At 41.7% G+C, this 10,809-nt stretch overlaps 1 long non-coding RNA gene across 1 annotated transcript; it reads left to right on the top strand.

Moving 5' to 3' along the window:
• The first annotated feature begins 1,200 nt into the window (after positions 1 to 1,200).
• On the top strand, positions 1,201 to 9,799 carry LOC124036611. Its single transcript, XR_006838935.1, has 2 exons — positions 1,201 to 1,337; positions 7,223 to 9,799. It is a non-coding gene; the product is annotated as an uncharacterized LOC124036611 (long non-coding RNA).
• Positions 9,800 to 10,809: the final 1,010 nt, after the last annotated feature.

The following is a 10,809-nucleotide window of genomic DNA, read 5'->3' as shown; positions in this document are numbered from 1 at the left end:
CCAGGAGATATTTATTCAGGAGATAATTGTTATGTTATACAGATGGATAGGCTATTTACACCGTTTTAAGGAACCGGTTCGTTTGACGAGTGGATGCGCAATTTTAAAAAATTCCTTGAAATGTCACAGAATGTCATCATCGCCAATCTTGAATCGCATATCTTCCTTGGCTTCGTGAAAGAAATTTAGAGAGAAAGAAACGACGATTATTTTCACAAGCAATTTACTCTTATTCTTTCAAGCAGGATGGTTTCATACAGTTTAATATTCACTTTGGTTATTGCTGCGGCATGGAAAGTTATAGGTGAACCACAAACTGTGTCTTCACCCGCAACGCAGTTAAATTCAACACCAACCCCCCATGGAGGGGATTTGTCAAATAATATCACAGATCATGCACAGACCGAATCAAGAATGTATTCAATATTACAATATCTTCCGACTCTTAAAAATATTGTAATTATTATCTGCGTGCTAACAGCTGTTCTCATCACGTGCTTGGTCATCAAAGTGATCAGGTAAGCTGATTTATGTCTACACCATACCAATAACTATAGCCAACTGAATTATCCTAATTAAATAGTCCTTGTGTAATATGCTATACTATTCTTATAAGACAACCAATTTGAGCATTCATTGATTATGTCATGCAGGATGTAATAGGAAAGTTGGCAAGTGGGGAATGTGTTCTCTCTATTGCAGCAACTATCATATTGTGTCAGTAATTGCTGTTGGGAATATCTAAATGTTAAAATATCTCATGTTAAACACCACTACATTAGGCTACATCAGCAATGCCATAATCACTTCCCACACCAGGTGAGCAGTAGGCCTAGCTCCTAGAGTGTGCAATGTGTGTGGCAGGTGGGCAGTAGGCCTAGCTCCTAGAGTGTGCAATGTGTGTGGCAGGTGAGCAGTAGGCCTAGCTCCTAGAGTGTGCAATGTGTGTGGCAGGTGGGCAGTAGCTCCTAGAGTGTGCATCTCTCCTTTATTTTCAAGTTTTCTACTCCGCTAGCCAGCACCTCGCCTAAATAGGTGTGTGTTTCTTTTTCTTCTAGATTGGGCAGTAGGCCTTAACCACAATACACTGCATTTAATCCTGTCCATATGGCAAAACAGCCATGTCAGGTTCTGCTTGGTTCAAGGTGAGAAACTACTCCACACCTCTTGTCTCATTATCACAACCCTTCTCTGGTTTGTCATAGATCTGGAAGGAGAATAAGGAAAACACGAAAGTATGACATAATCACTACACCAGCAGAGCGAGTAGAGATGGCTCCTTTGAATGAAGAGAATGAGGAAGAAGAGGACTCCACCCTCTTTGATGTCAAGTACAGGTAGGTAGGTTTGTTATGGGTCTACTCGTATCAGTTCCAGACGTCCTAATCCCAACGTGACCATGCTATCCAATCCCTGGACAGCAGGGCCTCTGATTTTTGAATAGATTCAAACCTAAACATCCCTTATCTATCATCACTGTTTAATACTATTATATTTTCTTATATAGGGTGGAATTTGAGACAAAATATCCAAAGGAACTTATCAGAGAGGAAGTAGGTCTACAATCTACTTTTGATATTTTGTCTCCAATTCTGCCCTGTATAAGAACCCACACCACATACATTTATTTCAGTGTAATTGATTAACTCATTAGATTAAAGTTATAGATCTGTTTTTGTCCCATCCATGAATGTGCAACTTCCTCAGAGGCATGTTCTGTTTGTAATGCAAAAAGGATGTGTACTTAGGCCCTTCATACCATCTCAGTTTAAAAACATAAGGACAAAATTAGAGCATACAGAAATGTGTTATATTGTTTTTTTTGTGTAATCTCCACTACTTTCATTGCCAGTGCTTAAGCGTAATTAAACATTTTACAAGGTTACAATAATTGTTTTCCCTTATATGTTTCATCATTAAAGGTTTTATGTGCGGAACAGCCACACACGTTGCTTTTGCCATAATTGCACATTTAGAAAATGTTTGAACCTGGGATATTTAGATTTTAGACTGTCTGCTTAATAAATACTAAATTACGATGAACATGAAAGTGGGGAACTGTTTGAGATCAAATGTATCCGTTCAATATCATCCATCTGACATGGTTTGGGAAGTTCTTAACGTTGACTAAACCTATGGTGTTATTTCAGGGTAACGTAATTACTAGCTACAAGCTAAGAAATAACATGCAACAATTGTAATTACATAGTAATAACACAAATTACATGTCTGTTTCATTGTGATTCAATAATACAAGAACCACTATGTAATATTTAGTACATTTACATTTACATTTAAGTCATTTAGCAGACGCTCTTATCCAGAGCGACTTACAAATTGGTGCATTCACCTTATGACATCCAGTGGAACAGCCACTTTACAATAGTGCATCTAAATATTTTAAGGGGGAGGGGGTGAGAAGGATTACTTTATCCTATCCTAAGTATTCCTTAAAGAGGTGGGGTTTCAGGTGTCTCCGGAAGGTGGTGATTGACTCCGCTGTCCTGGCGTCGTGAGGAAGTTTGTTCCACCATTGGGGAGCCAGAGCAGCGAACAGTTTTGACTGGGCTGAGCGGGAACTGTACTTCCTCAGTGGTAGGGAGACGAGCAGGCCAGAGGTGGATGAACGCAGTGCCCTTATTTGGGTGTAGGGCCTGATCAGAGCCTGGAGGTACTGAGGTGCCGTTCCCCTCACAGCTCCGTAGGCAAGCACCATGGTCTTGTAGCGGATGCGAGCTTCAACTGGAAGCCAGTGGAGAGAGCGGAGGAGCGGGGTGACGTGAGAGAACTTGGGAAGGTTGAACACTAGACGGGCTGCGGCGTTCTGGATGAGTTGTAGGGGTTTAATGGCACAGGCAGGGAGCCCAGCCAACAGCGAGTTGCAGTAATCCAGACGGGAGATGACAAGTGCCTGGATTAGGACCTGCGCCGCTTCCTGTGTGAGGCAAGGTCGTACTCTGCGGATGTTGTAGAGCATGAACCTACAGGAACGGGCCACCGCCTTGATGTTAGTTGAGAACGACAGGGTGTTGTCCAGGATCACGCCAAGGTTCTTAGCACTCTGGGAGGAGGACACAATGGAGTTGTCAACCGTGATGGCGAGATCATGGAACGGGCAGTCCTTCCCCGGGAGGAAGAGCAGCTCCGTCTTGCCGAAGTTCAGCTTGAGATGGTGATCCGTCATCCACACTGATATGTCTGCTAGACATGCAGAGATGCGATTCGCCACCTGGTCATCAGAAGGGGAAAGGAGAAGATTAATTGTGTGTCGTCTGCATAGCAATGATAGGAGAGACCATGTGAGGTTATGACAGAGCCAAGTGACTTGGTGTATAGCGAGAATAGGAGAGGGCCTAGAACAGAGCCCTGGGGGACACCAGTGGTGAGAGCGCGTGGTGAGGAGACAGATTCTCGCCACGCCACCTGGTAGGAGCGACCTGTCAGGTAGGACGCAATCAAGCGTGGGCCGCGCCAGAGATGCCCAACTCGGAGAGGGTGGAGAGGAGGATCTGATGGTTCACAGTATCGAAGGCAGCCGATAGGTCTAGAAGGATGAGAGCAGAGGAGAGAGAGTTAGCTTTAGCGGTGCGGAGCGCCTCCGTGATACAGAGAAGAGCAGTCTCAGTTGAATGACTAGTCTTGAAACCTGACTGATTTGGATCAAGAAGGTCATTCTGAGAGAGATAGCGGGAGAGCTGACCAAGGACGGCACGTTCAAGAGTTTTGGAGAGAAAAGAAAGAAGGGATACTGGTCTGTAGTTGTTAACATCGGAGGGATCGAGTGTAGGTTTTTTCAGAAGGGGTGCAACTCTCGCTCTCTTGAAGACGGAAGGGACGTAGCCAGCGGTCAGGGATAAGTTGATGAGCGAGGTGAGGTAAGGGAGAAGGTCTCCGGAAATGGTCTGGAGAAGAGAGGAGGGGATAGGGTCGAGCGGGCAGGTTGTTGGGCGGCCGGCCGTCACAAGACGCGAGATTTCATCTGGAGAGAGAGGGAGAAAGAGGTCAGAGCACAGGGTAGGGCAGTGTGAGCAGAACCAGCAGTGTCGTTTGACTTAGCAAACGAGGATCGGATGTCGTCGACCTTCTTTTCAAAATGGTTGACGAAGTCATCTGCAGAGAGGGAGGAGGGGGTAGGGGAGGAGGATTCAGGAGAGAGGAGAAGGTGGCAAAAGAGCTTCCTAGGGTTAGAGGCAGATGCTTGAAATTTAGAGTGGTAGAAAGTGGTTTTAGCAGCAGAGACAGAGGAGGAAAATGTAGAGAGGAGGGAGCGAAAGGATGCCAGGTCCGCAGGGAGGCGATTTTTCCTCCATTTCCGCTCGGCTGCCCGGAGCCCTGTTCTGTGAGCTCGCAATGAGTCGTCAAGCCACGGAGCGGGAGGGAGGACCGAGCCGGCCTGGAAGATAGGGGACATAGAGAGTCAAAGGATGCAGAAAGGGAGGAGAGGAGCGTTGAGGAGGCAGAATCAGGAGATAGGTTGGAGAAGGTTTGAGCAGAGGGAAGAGATGATAGGATGGAAGAGGAGAGAGTAGCGGGGAGAGAGAGCGAAGGTTGGGACGGCGCGATACCATCCAGTAGGGGCAGTGTGGGAAGTGTTGGATGAGAGCGAGAGGGAAAAGGATACAAGGTAGTGGTCGGAGACTTGGAGGGGAGTTGCAATGAGGTTAGTGGAAGAACAGCATCTAGTAAAGATGAGGTCGAGCGTATTGCCTGCCTTGTGAGTAGGGGGAAGGTGAGAGGGTGAGGTCAAAGAGGAGAGGAGTGGAAAGAAGGAGGCAGAGAGGAATGAGTCAAAGGTAGATGTGGGGAGGTTAAAGTCGCCCAGAACTGTGAGAGGTGAGCCGTCCTCAGGAAAGGAGCTTATCAATGCATCAAGCTCATTGATGAACTCTCCGAGGGGACCTGGAGGGCGATAAATGATAAGGATCCTGTGTGGTCCTAGGCGCTTGTAACGCCAGGGTAGTGGGCGATCCCGGGACCACCCACATGTAGAATGTATGCACAAAGTCGCTTTGATAAATGTAAATGGCATATATTATTATTATATATTATAGGATGTTAAGCTTGAAAGGGCTGGTAACTGTGACAGCATGAAATTCAAAGGAGGCGATAGACAGATGGGTAAGGGGAGAAAGAGAGAATGACCACTTGGGAGAGATAAGGATCCCGATGCCACCACCCCGCTGACCAGAAGCTCTCGGGGTGTGCGAGAACACGTGGGCGGACGAAGAGAGAGCAGTAGGAGTAGCAGTGTTATCTGTGGTGATCCATGTTTCTGTCAGTGCCAAGAAGTCGAGGGACTGGAGGGAGGCATAGGCTGAGATGAACTCTGCCTTGTTGGCCGCAGATCGGCAGTTCCAGAGGCTACCGGAGACCTGGAACTCCACGTGGGTCGTGCGCGCTGGGACCACCAGATTAGGGTGGCAGCGGCCACGCGGTGTGGAGCGTTTGTATGGTCTGTGCAGAGAGGAGAGAACAGGGATAGACAGACACATAGTTGACAGGCTACAGAAGAGGCTACGCTAATGCAAGGAGATTGGAATGACAAGTGGACTACACGTCTCGAATGTTCAGAAAGTTAAGCTTACGTAGCAAGAATCTTATTGACTAAAATGATTCAAATGATACAGTACTGCTGAAGTAGGCTAGCTGGCAGTGGCTGCGTTGTTGACTTTGTAGGCTAGCTGGCAGTGGCTGCGTTGTTGACACTACACTAATCAAGTCGTTTCGTTAAGTGTAATAGTTTCTACAGTGCTGCTATTCGGGGGCTAGCTGGCTAGCTAGCAGTGTTGATTACGTTACGTTGCGTTAAAAGAACGACAATAGCTGGCTAGCTAACCTAGAAAATCGCTCTAGACTACACAATTATCTTTGATACACAGACGGCTATGTAGCTAGCTATGTAGCTAGCTACGATCAAACAAATCAAACCGTTGTGCTGTAAAGAAATGAAATGAAAAATGTGATACTACCTGTGGAGCGAAGCGGAATGCGACCGGGTTGTTGAGTGCGGAAGTTCTATTCAGTAGACGTTGGCTAGCTGTTGGCTAGCTAGCAGAGTCTCCTACGTTAAGGACGACAAATAGCTGGCTAGCTAACCTCGGTAAATTAAGATAATCACTCTAAGACTACACGCTCTAAACTACACAATTATCTTGGATACGAAGACAGCAAAGACAACTATGTAGCTAGCTAACACTACACTAATCAAGTCGTTCAGTTGAGTGTAATAGTTTCTACAGTGCTGCTATTCGGTAGACGGTGGACGTTTGCTAGCTGGCTAGCTGCTGGGCAGATAGCAGTGTAGACTACGTTAGGACGACGAAATACGAAGTTGCAATAGAAGTGCTGACTGTTTCACTTTGTTGTCCTCTTTCTTTTCCTTTTTCTTCTGTCCTTCTTTTGTCCTTATTTTATCTTCCTTTCTTCTGTTAACTAGATATTTTTTGTTGTTATTCTTTGTAAGCTAGCTAGCTTCTTACAGGAGAGTTCCTAGCAACTGCTTAGCAACAAGTAAACAATTCTGCTAGCAATTCAACTAGCTAAGATAACTGTACAATTTTATGAAAAATAGTTAATTTTTCAAAAGCCCGTCTTTTTTGGTTTGTTCCTGGTTTTCTCTTCTATTGAGTCTTGCAGTTTTCTCTTGATTTTTTCGATGTACTTCACTCTAAAAAAACATTTAAATCTCAATATATACAGGAGCTCATTTTTTTTAGTACCAGCTAGCCTAGAACCATGTTACCAAATTCTTTGAAGTACTACAAAGTATCCATTGTTACTAAAATACCAGGGGGAAATGGAAACAGTACTGTACAATAAAGTCACATGCTTTCATGTGTTGCAACATTTCAGGTGTTAACATTAGGGTTCTCCCTTCCGTCCTTTCAATTGTTCTTTGACACGGTCACAACTTCCTGTGATGAAGATATGGGCTCCTGTTTACCTGACATTCTATGCTTATAAGTCAAACTCTCCCATACCCAGTGGACAGTAGACTTACAAAAGCAAACAGCGGAGTGGTAAATCAATAGCTAGTATTTATAAACATTGTTTTTATCCTGTAAGAAAGTTTATTTGAAACCTGGTAGCTTGTGTTGATTGAATAGGAAGCCAGGTCTGTCTGATTCTACACTATTCACAATTTAGCACCTTTTCACACCAACCTATAAATGCACATTTCTATGTAGACTACTGTAATTATGTATTGTCATTTGTTTTTTAGGTGAATGCCAGCATTAAACAGAGGATGTTGGATTTTAATCCCACCATTTTCTCCAGTGGGAACACAACCCAAGGATATGTGGCCTAATGCAGTCTCCTGATGTCTTCAGTGTTTGGTAACTTTTGTCAAGTCTAGTCAAGTTTCCGATCTCACCGATACTTGCAGAAAAGGTTACCTCTGTGGTCTGGTATTCTAGAATGTATTCTGATTGTTAACATGCTGTATTTACAATCCTTTTATACACATCAGACACTGCCAATGCAGAAGGTTCCTCTTCAGAGGGATGTTGCCAATAGATTGTGAATTGGGGCTAGCTCAGTAAATTTGAATCTTCTTTAAGCAAAAATAAAATACATAGAGAACATTTGATGGCGTTTGCTGTCTGCAAGGCAATCCTTTTGCCGTCCTGTAATGCTTATGGTATATTATTCACTGTAATATAAGATACAATCCTCAGAATAATATTTTATATAAATACTTATTTACTCGTCTGTTGCAAAGATTATTTTAATTGTCTTACTATTCTTATTCCAAATATTACACTAACCACTCAAATGTGCATACACTGTATACTGTCTGAGGCTTTCTGTCCTCTGTCTCATAATTTGTTTGGGTGCATATTTTTACTGTATGTGTTTGAGTCTCCCATTTTGCTGCTATCTCTAACCTGGGGTTGGATAAGGTTTCTAGTGCATATGTTTGGTCACAATGACAAACAAGTATATTGAAGAACAGGTCATAGAATATACTTTGTAGGATTTTGGAAATACATGTACGTTTCTCAAAGTTGGATTGTAAAATATATCAATGTATATTTGAATATACAAACAGTATCTCATCTTTTTTTTACCATTATTACCTTGCCAGACATGTTCCCGAGACCGGGTCATTGGTGTGTTCTAGTGAATGTAATTACACATAACAGGCAAATCCTGGTATTGCTTACACAGGCTTATTAAAAATGTTAACCGTAACCCAGGACTTTCGTGGTATGTTCCACATTTACTCAGAACTTGTGGAATTAATTATTTGATTGGTTCCAGGCCACAATGATTGGCTTTGTGACTAGACTGATGTGTGATAGATATTTCTTTTAAGTGAAGGAATAATCATGGATAACTAACTACTCTTACAAAATTAATGCTTTTAAGCTGTTGATAGAAGAAAGTGTGAGAAGAGGGGGTTATGACTGTTGTAATATAAATGTATGCAGCTTACATTCAAATGAAATTGGCACCTACCTCTTTCCTGTAATAATTAAGAAAGTTGAAACCCCAAACAACGTGCATGGTTTTTCTATTTCAAAATAGAAGCAATTGAACAGCCAATGTGTATGTACAGTGCCTTTTAATTGGACCATACATCAGTAAATGCAGTGCATGCTTTCACATTCAAAAGCTTTACATTAGCCTGCCCCTACAATTAAAACACATTGTTGGACAAAAGTTACCCATCAACTCAGGTATTTCAAGGCACCTGTGACGTGTCGCTCTAAATAGTCTAATACACGAGGAATACTTTTGATTGAAACAAAAGTACATGTTTAACGAATCGTTTATGAAGAAATAACTCAAAGAATCATTCCATCCTTAGATAATGTGGTCTTTAGGTCCTCTGGAAATGTTGTGTAGTAATATAAAAAACGTGTTGAATCCAATGTCACCTTGTCTGTTTAACCAGTTTTGTTATCTGAGAGTACACTATTAACTAGAGTACATACTGGGGTTTCCAGGAAACTCAAATTAATTCCATTTGAACTATCTGATAGGTAACACCATTAGAGGAACTTAAAACGTTCTGTTCAATCTTCCTATGCCACATTGTCAGAGAGCACATTATGATTTTAAGCTGTTAACTTGTTTTCCATTTAGATTTGTATTTTTCAGCCTGCAGTTAAAATAAATTACTGTTGATGATTGACAGTAGGATTCAAGTTTTCCATTGTATACAACTATAAAAAACTTGAGTCCAGTTTGGATTATTATTTTATGTTTCAGTCAGAGGATTTTTATTTAGGATATTTTGAGTGTGATTTAGTTAATTCTGTAGTTTTCAATAATGTACAGGTCATCTTGTTCCTTTGATTGTATTCTTGATATTTCTTTTAGATGCATTGTTGCTAAAACATTTCCACCTTCCTCATTTCTCTCCTCTGCAATTGATTTCTTCTACAAAATCCTCTCTAAAAGGATAATAGTGTGACTGTTTCTGATCTTCAGTGCAGTGTTTGAATGTACAAGTCATTTATTTTGGGGTTTATGTCTCGTAACAATATTCATTTGAACTTTATTGAGAACTTTTATTTGAAATGAGTATTCTGGTTAAGGCAGCTTTTCCTCTGGTAAATGCAATCAAAGCTGTCATACTATATCTAGATCATTGCTAATTACCCTCATCCCAACTCGAAGCCAAAAATTCCTAAGTGAGAACCATTGTTTAATGCTTCTTTTGAAGAATATAGAAAGCATGTCTAGCTTGGTTTTTCTGTCACAGAAAATGTCATTGTAGAGTTAATTACCCACTGGCTGGCTCCATGTTTTTTTTTTTCCAAATAAAAGTACTCTCCCTCACCATCAACCATCCACCTCCTGTCTTGGTCTTGTTGAATAATTTTACTGAAGTGTGACATTTGCACTTGGTCAGTATTCAGTTTTGCTAAGCCCTTGGCTTTTGGAGTTCCATATGAAGTCATGGTTCTATATCAGCGGTACTCTCCGGCCTTCTATTGGGACCCTATCACAATGTTCTACACCTTTCTGCAAACTGTTCTCCTTCCTGTAACATGCACACAGTTCCTTTGATACTACAGATGTACTTTCTATGCGCTTCCTGTTTCAATTACTGTAAAAGGCAAAAGGTAAATTACATTAGCCTATTTCAAGAAATATTTCATTGTTTTAATATGGTGTCCTTCTAAAACAAAAAGCACTTTGAGATCCAACACAAAAATAAATGTTAACAAAATGCTGAGGATATATAGCTCAGACAGGAAAAAGCTCAATATAGAATACCAAAGAATAATCATTAACACATTTTGACAGCAGGATATGTAAACATTTCTTCAGAATGTCCCATAAGCTGTGACCCCAAGGCTGTTTCAGGGGTAATTAGTTTAGTGGTATTGGTCACATACTGTTTCTATTTTTGCAAAACACAGACTTTCTTTTATGAAAAGATACATTCATTACTCCGGAATGCCCACTGACATCTAAAGTAAGACTATGTCTATTTTTAACTAGAAGTGTAATAAGAGCAACATGTAGTTCTACAGAAGCATCATGTCAAAACAACATTTTTCTACAGCCAGATCACGTGTGAGAGCACGAGGCTGCTTTTTGGACTTGAGTAAGCCACATGGAATATTTCTAATAGTTCTTGCTCTTCCATATATTTTATATCATCCCATTCCTTTACTAGATTGTGTGTATTAGGTTGTGGAATTGTTAGATATTACCTGTTAGATACTGCTGCACTGTCGGATCAAAAGCATTTCACTACACTCGCAATAACATCTGCTAACCATGTGTATGTGACCAATAACATTTGATTTGATTTCTAGTAACTTCTACAGTGTCTTCAGAAAGTAT

The sequence above is a fragment of the Oncorhynchus gorbuscha genome, linkage group LG01, assembly GCF_021184085.1.
Source record: "Oncorhynchus gorbuscha isolate QuinsamMale2020 ecotype Even-year linkage group LG01, OgorEven_v1.0, whole genome shotgun sequence".
Taxonomy (NCBI): domain Eukaryota; kingdom Metazoa; phylum Chordata; class Actinopteri; order Salmoniformes; family Salmonidae; genus Oncorhynchus; species Oncorhynchus gorbuscha.
The sequence above is the reverse complement of the archived record's forward strand: the minus strand, read 5'-3'. Positions and strand labels throughout refer to the sequence as shown.